We start from the raw sequence: 12229 nt of genomic DNA, 5'->3' as shown, positions 1-12229 counted from the left end.
TGTAGGTCGTTACCACTACTTAAAACTAGTTGCATCACTCTGTAGTTGAGCTCTTCACTGACAGACCAGAAGGTCATGACCACAGCGCTGGGTCGTGGTCATCATTACAGCTCTGGGGAATTGTACAGGGGATGGTGATGTCACCATATGGGGCCCTCCTACACATTCCTGGATTGGACTAAAACCTCCAGCAAAGTAAAATGACATACGACCGCACTCTTAATGCACGCAAATGTCACTGGCTACATTTACACACTCAGCATAAACCTGACATGTTACCCAGAGGACTCGGACTGTAGTGACATCTGTTTTTGAGCATTTTGTGGCACAAATGCGGTCTCTTAATAACATCCTAAACTAGGAAAAATATAACTTTCATGTGGATTTCAGTTTATTTTCTCAGGGAGGATACTCTCCCATCTTTAGATTTTATATCAAATTATTGTAATAAAAAAAATCTTACAGCCTGTGTTCATGTCTGATCCCCAACATACACATGAAATCTGATGTTTAGACATTAAGACAACCGAATTTCTACAGTAAAACCACTTGGCATGTGACATTTCCTCTTTACCACAAAGAGATAAGAATCTGAAAGTTTGGACTTGTGTAAATAAACCCTAGTTACGACAACAAACAAAATATCAGATGCGTGTCACCTAAATGGAGGGGAAAAACAGAGATTTGAGTCAGCAGCGCAGCCATAGCGGAGCCATTGTATCCTGTGTCATCAAGATTAACAGCTCCACTGTAGCCTGGATGTAGCCTCTGGGACGGGGGAAGTGTGTTGTGAAGTTATTGTAGTATCTCAATTCATTTCGTGGGAGCTTTTCCAGAGGAGACCCCCGCTGATCACTCCTTCATTCTCATGCTCTGACATGCTGCACTCACAGAGAGGGAAATCTGTAACCTGAGCGAAACATATCGACCGAGGGGAATACTGAGCAGTGCCACAGCGCTGGTCATCTGGTGCAGAATCTAAATCAAAAGTGTGAATGGGACACGTCAACAGAGGCTGCTGTGGTTCTCCGTCAACTGGCACTAAAGCAGTGTGGCAACAATATGATTTATTTAGGTGCTTGTTGAGGTGATGCTGGCAAAGTTGTGGTTGAGTCATCATCTCTGCAGCTCTTTAATCTGATGTCTGTAATGTGTGTGTGCACGTTCATTATTTATGAGGTTGTTTGTGTGTGTGTGTGTGTGTGTGTGCTGTAGTTTGGGAAGTGGTTAGGGAGAAATACTGATTTAATCTGAGATATTTCCTTTAGGTGGGTTGCTATTTACAGAACTACTGTAATGACTTAGAATGCAAACGCCAACAAGCATGCCGATACCCATCGCCAAAGCCTGGCCCATGGCCAAGTCTGAGCTTTGGACTGGGTGCACAGACGTGCAGCGTGACCCCCAAATAACAGCAGTATTGTCTGGATTACAAGGCAGTAGTGAGGAGGAACACAGTATGAGTTTGGCAGCTTTAAAAGTATTTGTCTATTGTACAGTGCCGGACAGTCCGTGGTGGACCTTCACCTGACCTTGAATTCAGCCAGCCTGGCACAAACTCCATGCCTGGTCGGCAAACTTTCTTTAGCTGCAGATTAGACCCAGCTCGCTGTGAACCCTGGTGCTGGAGTTTGCGCTGGCTGAATTGAAGTTGCTACAGCTGCTACTGTGAATGTCGTCTCTGCAGCTTCTGCCTGCTCTCCCCTTGCTGAAATAAAAGTCAGAAAGCCTGGCCGACATAAGATATGCATTGTTTTTGGAGCTGTGTCTCATGATATAATCTGTAGAAGTGCATGATTCAACTTTCTCTCATGGTCAGGTGTTAAAAAGTAAACAAAAATCACTATAAATTGTTATATCAAATCGCAATACCCAGCGTCGCGACCTAGCCCTAATATTTACTGTACAAACATGAGGGTGATGTCAGTCTTCCCATCTGTCTCTCAACAAGAAAGTGAACATGCATATTTCCTAAAATATCAGAGTCAATCATCCCACAAATAGATTTAGTTTGGCACTTCTTGGAGCAACAGTGTGCTACCACAGCACCTCTCAGCGCACAGAAGGAGCTTTTAACCTGCTCTTTGAAACTAGTGTCCCAACTATCATACTGTGCTCTCTCTCACACACACACACACACACACACACACACACACACGCACACACCTTCCTTTACGCTCATCAATCATCCTTTTTCCACAGGAGTGTCCTCCAGGATTGAGTCTTAATGTCTGTTATGAAATCTGGACCATGTGTTGTAAACCAATATTAGTTTACAGTCCCTGGGCCTTTCAGCCTAGTTTGGTCCTGTGCCTAAGTACTTCTCAAAATCAAATCCATTTATAATGCAGTGGTGCATGAACATTTGCTTTCCCTTAAAGGCCTGAGCTGGAATCGAAACGGCATCATTAAAATCACCCTGCCGGCTTTGTTATAGCATACGTCATCGTGCTGAAGACATTCTTTGAGTGACTGACTGACCCATACTCTGGATTTAACTGCATTTTGAAGATATTTACAAACAGGAATAAAATATATCTTTGTTTTCAGTTTCCACTGGAGGCTGAAAGTTGCTCATTTCCCACCGTAAAGTCAGTCACCATAAAATTGTTTCTTCAAAATAAAAAAATATATATTGGGGATTTAATGCAGGAAATATTTATATGAAGATGCAATGCATTTTTCTCACCACTCCCTCCATCTTTTTGATTTTTCTCAACCGCAGTTGAGGGACTGATGGCTCCTTCCCTCAAGCCAAAATCCTAAAATTATGACAGTGATGAGGGAGAAGGTGTGGGAGACATGAGGGGCTCTGCTGGGTGTGAAGTTGTGGTCGACTGGGCTGAGAGGAGAGACTTTCCCCTCAAATTTGCATTATTTAGCTGGATGTCTGCATCGTTAACACATGCTCAAGCAGCTGTCTCTGTGTCAGACATTTTTTTTAAGGTAGGAATGGAGAGTTAGAGGCCGCTGCATCCCCTATGGTACCATAATCAATCAATCATTCCAGTTTATTGTCATGTTAGCATACATCTCTGTGCATGAGAATGAGAGACACATGCAAGAATGAGAGAGCGTTTCCAGGGATAGATGTTCATATTCTCAGGCAGTGTCTGGCCTCTGAGCCATCAAGCCCCAACATCTAGTGTCCAAAGTACATTTTTAAAGACCCAAATGTCAAAACAGCTTATGTCAAAAGAAAAGCCTTAAGAAGAGGCAATTAAATCATCTTAACACAGCTGTCGTTAACTGTGATACATCAGTCAATAAAACGGACATTAACAGAATGGAAATATATATATAATTTATTCTCTCACAGTCTGTCGTCTCCTTACTTTGTTGTTACCATCTATAGTTGTAAGTGGCACAATTAAAACATCATTAAAATGTTGTGGTAATAAGTAAATATATTTATTTTTGCTGGCTCACTGTAAAAAGTACATATTTTTAAATAATCTCGATTATATTTAAAGTAACTGCTGTTTCTTGTTTTGAGTTTATATAAAGGACTTTGTAATCAATAACAGCTCCACACTGCTGATTTATTCCCAAGTAAATAACGTTATCCTCATGGTCTTTCTCTCGGCTGCTTGCCATCTGCCTTCCGCTTTTTGATGGTGACACAGACTTTCAAAATAAAAGCGTTTCCTAAAGATGACGATATGGATCACACACCGCAGAGCTCTGCTGCCCACCAGCTGCTAACAGCTAACCTGCTCTCCTTTCATTGATATCAGCACATAGATTCAGTCGCTCGATTCAGTTTGTCATTTGCTAAGCGATAATTATACATACATACAAAACCCTTTCGTCTCAGAGGCTTTTTGGGGAACATCTCTGTTCATCCCAGACACATTTTCCATTGTCAGTGGGATGACACTGTGTCTCGAGCCCTGGCAAGCTGGCTACAAATACTGCTCGCTGTATTGTAGAAAGTTAAACTAAAAGGAGCAAATGAGTCAGGATGTTTGTGGAACTTCAATGTTGCGTTGGTTGAAGGATCTCAGTTTGAGGATTTTTAGTAATTTAACCGTTATTTAGAGAGGTAATCTCATTGAGACATGCACTAACTGTACGTTCAAACCAGAAGCTTCCAAAGAGGCAAAGTCTCTTGCGGACACCCAAGAAGTATGACTGTCAAAAATATTTGTGGCAGCTTTGGTCGCTCTAGTCCCTCATCACGTGAATCATTGAACGTTCAATCGTGCTTGTCAATTTAAAGTAGCTGCAAAGCGGACTGCTGGCTTGAAAGCAGAGTAGTTGCAAAAAGCTCATAGTTCTCCTACAGAAAGTTATGTTTGGTCAATAAAAACAGAAAACGTATGTCATCCCATTCATACCAAGCAAGGAAGACTTGCATGCCAAGTCGCAACATTAGCCTACAATTCTCTCCTCTATTATTAACATTACACACTTTAAAACTCACCAGACCAACCAACTACCTCCGTGACGCGGTCCCAAGCCTTTTTATTTGGGTCTTTGTAACTGAACAGCGACACATTATAAAGGACTGAGTGGGCACGAACGCAAGTAATAAACTTCTTGACATCCATTGTTGGAACAGGTGTGCTGTAGGAACCAAAGTTATATGGCTTGGACCTGCTTCATCGAAGCACGTCAGCATTCTGATTGGTTATCGCCGAATCACGTCAGAGCTCATTACCGTAAAGTTAAGGAGTTTTAACTCCCCTCCGGACCGCTCCGGTCGCTTTGGTCACCCAAGACGCGTGGCTGACGACCAGGTCGCCCAAGTCGCCGGACTCTCATTGAAAATGAATGACTTTCGCCGTTTTGGAAGCTCTGGTCGCTGTGGGTTTGATCGTACAGTAAGTTGCCACAGGGGGCCACCTATCAGCGATATTTGTTGGCCACAGAGTAGGTTTTTGTGGCCCCGGACCATTGAGCCATGGTTAGTGTTAAACCCTGGTTTCTCTGGGATCAGGGTGCAACATAAATTACATTATATACACAACACAAGTGTTTATTATACCGCACAACACAGTCCTAAGCCTGCATACCTTAGATGTGTGTAAGTAAAACAGTAAAAACAAAATGAAATGGTAAAACTTTTACATTGAATTCCTTCATGTGTTTCCATGAGACATAACAGCAAAAGAATAGAAGAGCAAGAATTTGATAGAGATCAGACAGATGCATCATTAGTTTGAAAGCCTGCCAGGGGTTTTCTATATCACTGTGTACACATGCAACGGCTGTGATTATTTTGGGTGTCGTCATGTCTTTGCATTCAGGTATGCTTATGCAAGCGTATGCACGCACTGTGTGTTTGTGAGCATTTCTACCCCACCTCGAGGACATGTTTCGTATCCACCCTGTGGGGTTTCCCTGCACAGACCCCTCCCTGACGCCGCACCCAGGAGAGAAGACAAGAGAGCAAAGGAGGGTCCCTGCCTGACAGCACCAGGGAATGACTCCCTCCAAATGCTATGCAGGGTGACATCTGCAAACCATAACAACCCCCCGAAAATGTGATACAAAGAACAGGGCCACGGCCTTTTCCTGCTCACATAATGAGGCCACGGGATAAGCATCTTCACACAGAGAAGAGGAGAAAGAGGAGAGGCTCCTTGAAGTTCAACCCCGGTGTCAGCTTTGTTTTACGCAGATGAATTAATAAGACGTCACTTTTTTGCTAAACATTTATATTACACCTCAGTGCGTGTAATTACAATGCGTGACACACACCATAAGCATCATTGTGTTGAGCGATTCAGTATGTTGGTCCTGAGTTTTCCCAATTGTCACCTTTAACCCGGGATGTTATTTATCAAAATTATTTCAAACTGTTGCTCTTTTGCACTCTTGCTGAGCTCCACTCCACTTGGACAAATACAGGCTATTATTACACTCAGGTCCTGATACAATCTATCTGAATGAGTAGTGAGCTCGGAGGAAATTTACTCTGCTTCATGATGGCATGGCCTCTACAGTTCCACCAACCCCCCTCCCTCATTTGTTCCCATTGTGCTGGTGCGTCGAGTCATGGCAGATTTGGGGCCGGGGCAGTCCTTAAATAGAGGCTGGCTCCTTCAAGGATCAACTCCATCAGACGCCAAAGCAGCCTGAGGACGTACTGGTTCACAGCCATAATGGTGGAACATGGAGACCAGTTTACCCCAGCTGTGTGTTTACTGTAAAACAACTGATAAAATCCAGTACACCTGGTTTAGTCAAACATAAAATGCTGTCTGAGTACCTGGACATCAAGCTGGAAAAATGGCTTATAAATAATATTGCAGTATTTTTAGGCTATATCGCGAACACAATATATATCTCAGTATTTAGAAATCTCCTCCCAACTATGGTAGACTACTAAAATACTAAACTACTGAAACTAAACTAAACTAAACTATAGTTACAATAAAGTTAAATAAAGAAGCTCATTTTATATAATTTAGTTAAATAAAGTACTGTTGTAATAAAGTGCTGTTTTAATAAAGTTAAATTAAGTACTGTGGTAATAAAGTAAAGGCACTGTTGTAATAAAGTTAAATAAAGTACTGTTGTAATTAAGTTCAATAAAAATCTGATACAATGAATTTAAAGTACTAAAGTACTGTTATGATAAAGTTAAAAAAAGTGGTTACAATAAAGTTTAAAAAAGTAGTTATGATAGTTAAATAACGTAGTGTTATAAAAAAAGTTAAAGCATTGTTACAATAAAGTTAAAGTACTGTTATGATAAAGTTGATAAAGCAGTGCTATAAAAAAGTTAAATAAAGCACTGTTACAATAAAGTTTAAAAAAGTACTGTTATGATAAAGTTAAATAAAGTACTGTTATGATAAAGTTAAAAAAAGTGGTTACAATAAAGTTTAAAAAAGTAGTTATAGTTAAATAACGTAGTGTTATAAAAAATTTAAAAAAGTAGTTATAGTTAAATAACGTAGTGTTATAAAAAAAAGTTAAAGCATTGTTACAATAAAGTTAAATAAAGTACTGTTATGATTAAGTTAAAAAATAGTGGTTATAATAAAGATAAAAAAGTAGTTATGATAAAGTTAAATAAAGTAGTGTTATAAAAAAAGTTGAATAAAGCATTGTTACAATAAAGTTAAATAAAGTACTGTTATGATAAAGTTGATAAAGCAGTGCTATAAAAAAGTTAAATAAAGCACTGTTACAATAAAGTTTAAAAAAGTACTGTTATGATAAAGTTAAATAAAGTGCTAGAGTAAAATATTATAACATTATATAAAGTATTTTTAGACTAAAACCCGCTCGTCTCTAGTCATAAGTGTTGATGTTTTTGATTTGAACTTCTGGTCGACAGATAACTGTTATTAGTAGCAGAAAGTCAAACTGTAACTGAGGTGCCTTTAAACATGAGGATTTATTCACTGAGCTGGCAACAAACTAACAGTTTTCCAGTTCATGTATTAATCTTATTAACAAGTCACACTGGTGGCTCCGTGGTCACAAAAGGCAACAAAATAGTTGCAGTCTGGGAATAGTATAACGCATCAAAAGTTAAACTGTCACTGCAGTGCCATTAAAATTAAGGATTTATTCACTGTGAACACAAAACTAACAGCTCTCCGGCTCATATATTAATAATTTTGAGCTGCATTGGTGCTCCATGGTCGTGAAATGTGACTAAATAGTGGACGTTTGGAGCCCTGCTGATACAAAAACACACACCTTGCCTGCTCGCACACTGTTGCCCAGGAGAAAGTGGTCTGGCTGGGTGGGGAAGTGTATTTGGCGCATCATGTTTGTGAGTCTTTTTTGTGTGTGTGTGTGTGCATCTGTGAGAGGGACAGAGCAAGAAAACTGAAATGCTGAAGCAAGTCTCGTGCTGGTGGCTTAAAAAAAAGATGTGACAATTTATACCTGATGTTCGTGATACAGTCATTTTACATATCCCACATGGAACAAGTGTCAGAACATAAAGTATAATCAATACATCGCCCACCCCTACCTGGATATTTTAGAGGTATGACTAAGATTTAAAGCTGCTGGGACATTTGGTTTCAACTTGCACAGAGTGCCTGACAGTTCATAAAGTTCATAAAAGATCTAGAATATCTGATATTAAAGGGAAAAAAGAGCCTGCAGACCTCAAATCTGTGCAAACTAACCCCACATATAAAAGCTTATAAAAGCGTACGAGCCATCATCCCCTGTCAAAGACACAGTGATATTCAATCAGACTGAACTTGGATAAAGTTTGCTCATATGACCCAGAGAGGGAGTCGACCAGATGTCTTATCTCTGTTAAGTCAGTTGAGGATCAGTGTCAGAAATGCCAGCACGCTCCACCAAAGCCCCCTGGCGAGTCCCGGTGCAACCCTACCTCGATGGCCGACTTACAGACAGCTGAGGAGAAGCTCCGCCGCTCAGACTTCACCTTGGCTTCCTCTCCCATTTCCTCCTCTGTTGCCATTTTTGTTGAACACGTGTAATTGCGGTGGACTTTTCCCCTTTTCCTTCTCTGGCGAACAGGGAAAGCCCTGTGGATTCATAGGCATTGAACCCTAATTGGGCTAATGGCGGTGGTATATCTAAATTACCTCCCTCCATCCGTGAGGGTTTGCTGTGTTTATGTCTGCTGCACAGAGTAAACCCCCACCCCGTCCTGTCATTTATCGGGGCACTTGTTTGTTGTAGAATGCAGCTCCACAGCAGATTTTTATCGGCGTGGCCAACTGACCTGTCTGGCCCATGCAGACAGTAAAACACAGTACTGAGTTTTTTTTAAGCCTGCATTTAGTAACTGTTGTTTCACCAGAGAGGTCTTTCCCTGAAAAGTTTTGAAAGGTTTGAAACAGCCATTTAACATTGTTTGGACTGCGGACGTTGTATGTTATTGAAAAACAACCAGGAACAGTCTTTAACCTCTTCAGCTCCACCCGTCTCTACCATACACCCATTATTTCTTCTCTGTGGGGGACGAGATCTTAAGGGGGAGGTAGCAGGTCAACAGTATGTGCCACATGTAAGTGGTATCCATCATCTGACAGCTGGGAGCCTGAAGATTAATGTGAGATGCTGCTCAGCACCATGTGTCAAGTTTTTCTAGTCATAAATATGTAATAAACATTAGTTTATTTAGGTGCCTATTCAAACTTTGAAAGTTTGAAGTGTATAGGGACTTACAACATTATGATGGAACTTAATGATGGCCATTCCCATGCTCAATTACGTCTCATAAGTTGTTGCAGCTAATTTTTCTGTTGGTACCATTTGTTACACAGATTTGGTGCTAGATTAAAGTGTTTTTAACCCTTGGAGAATTTATGAAAATGGTCAAAAATCCCTCAAAAATAACAAAATTAGGACACAAAGACCCTGAGGAACACCACAGAAAAGTTCATGCTGTGGTTTGGTTTCAAAAACTTTTGTCTCATTCATGTGAACGTGATATCTCAAGAACACCTTAAGGGAATTTCTTCAGATTTGGCACAAACCTTAACTTGGACTCAAACATGAAGTGATTAGATTTTGGGTTGTCAAAGGTCAAGGTCATTATGACCACGTCTGTCTCACTCTTGTTAATGCATTACCTCAAGAACACTACAAGGAAATTTCTTCAAATTTGGCACAGATGTTCACTTTGACTCAACAATGAACTGATTGGATTTTGGTGGTCAAAGGTCAAGGTGAGTGTGACCACAAAATATGTTTTTGGCCATAACACAAGAATTCATATGCTAATTATGACAAAACTTCACACAAATGTCTAACAGGATAAATCAATAAAATAATGGTATTTTATATCAAAAAGGTCAAAGGTCACCTTCCCTGTAACATCATAATGTTAGGCATAAAACACTTTTCTGGCCATGACTCAACATCATATGTCAGGAACAGAAGGGGATATATTTGGTCAGATACTTGGTGACACTAATCTTGGTTGTCCACCTTGAAATTGTGCTGACTGTATATGTGAGAGTCATTTCTAGCAAGTCCTAGTTTCCTATTATTTTCGAGTCACTCTAATGCACGACCTGACCTGGCATCTCGGGAACCTTTCATTAAAGGCAGGTGTGCTGAAGTGAGCGTGGAAGACGTCACAGGTTTTAATCTTTAACCGCCGTGCGTTCACTTATTCTGATAAGGTCGTTCAATACCCCATTGATTTGAACTTTGTTTTTGTAAAGGACTGTTTATTTGGGGATTTTTTTGTTTTCATGTTTTTTGAATGCGACAGTTAAGACAATCAGTTAGCGTCATCTTGCAACTCTCTACACATCCTGCAAATGAGTCAACTCTGAAACAAACCGAAGCATCTGGATCATCAAACAGTGAGTAAAAACTAAACCAAAACAGCGAGTTCATCATATCTCCCGTTATGGCGTCTGTGGGCGGATATTTTTGAACTTATTTTCAAGCTACAGTAGTATAGATTTTCTGTGCTGCCGGGGGAAAATGTGTGTGAATCATCCATGTTTTCACAGACATTGATGTAAACTGGAAGAGAAGCTTGACTGGTGCGATATACAACCACAGGGCGATAATTCTAGTTATATAATGAAGATTTCTTTGTTTCCCTGGCACAAAATGGGGAATAAATAACAACAAAAACAAAATAAACAACAACTAAAACATCTATATGAGCATCAGCCAAATTTTATTTGAAATATCTGCATTGATATTGGCTTAGGATTTCACAGTCAGTGCATCCTTTCTATGAAAATACAGAACTGACAAACATAAAAAGAACTTGAATAAGAGATGACTGCTGTCATAGATTTAAAGGTTATAGTTTGACATTGTGAGAGAGTTTCGAATTTCTTTAAATGTGCCATTTTAACCCACAGCACCACCTCTTGTTTTCAGCATTGTTGCTGCGCTCCCAGATCACAGCATTTAACTTGGCAAGTACAGTGTTTTATTATTAGCAACAGAATCAGTGGCCAAAACTATGAAAATAAGATCCAAGTTGCAATAAACTGGGATTTTTCTTTTAGAGACCTTACATGTTATTTTGTCTTGAGGCAAATTTATTTAAAAAATTTAACACCTGGCAAGAAAGACTATAGTTTATGTGATGTATCATTTCTTTTATGCCTTTTCTGCTTTTCCCAAGTGTGATTAGATCATATTTGTTAAATTCAAGGCCAAATGACAAAGACAGAGTAAAGCCAAGATAGTTTAAAAAAAAAAAAAAAAACCCACACAGTTCAGGGAGTCATGGTCCAGGGTTTTTCTACTCTGACATCCACTGTACGTTTTATGACATGTTATTGTTCTCCTCCACAATGAATTAAGAAGGAAAAACAAAGAAAGGGCAGAAATGTGTCTTCCAGACTCCGAGTTCCCATCGAACAGAAGTCATGTTTATAAACCAGCACTCTGAATACTAACCCAAATAACACTTCCGACCCCGATGAGAATGAAAACAAAACTCTGAGAAGGAATCGTTGGCCATCCCGCCGTTTTCTTCCCTCAGGAAAAGCCGCCGCTGCCTCTCCCTCATAACTTCACTGTTGCATGTAACGTACTCCTGCCAGTGAGGAGGAATAGTTGCACTGACAGATGGGATGTGTAGGCCCGCATCAGCACACCCTTGTCAGGCTGCGGAGTCACATCCTCCTGCAGTGCCTGCCTGTGACCTGAGGTGACCCCTGGCTGCCCCTCCTCTCCACAGGATCCATGTGAACACACTCTGCCTCCATGAATCCTGCTGTTGACACCAGGAGTGGTGTTGAGGGAAATCCTTGGTAATAGAGCGTGTTAAAGCAAACTGAGGACAGAAGAAAAGGCCTTTTTGTTTGATTTTGTCTCAGTTGCATTCAGGGCTTCTCTCACCAGCACAAGCCCACTTCCTCTTTCGCTGCTACTTTGGGAAGACAAAGAAAACACCCGAGGGCTGGAGTCCCTTTTCCTGCCCTCGTCTTGTCAATCTAGTGAGCCCTAAACAATACAGATTCAACATGACAGTGAACACCACTGGTAATAATGCATGAGATTTTGCTCTGCAGTCTGCTGCAGCAATGAAAGAGTGACAGCAGGTATTTTGACAGATGATTCGGCATGTCATCATAACCTGATTAAGTGGAGAGGGTATGAGAGGAGAGCAGGAGAGGTGGAGAAAAGAGGAGTGGAGATGAAATGAGACAAAAGGAAAGGAGACGAGAGGAAGGGACATGAGAGGAGACAAGGTGAGTCAAGACGAGAGGATGGGAGAGGAGAGGAGAAGAATTTAGGGTTGATGAAAGGAGAAAAGACGAGTCTTAGAAAAATGAGACAAGTGGACACGATG

The sequence above is a fragment of the Epinephelus moara genome, chromosome 13, assembly GCF_006386435.1.
Source record: "Epinephelus moara isolate mb chromosome 13, YSFRI_EMoa_1.0, whole genome shotgun sequence".
Classification (NCBI taxonomy): Eukaryota; Metazoa; Chordata; class Actinopteri; order Perciformes; family Serranidae; genus Epinephelus; species Epinephelus moara.
Note: the sequence above shows the minus strand (reverse complement) of the source record.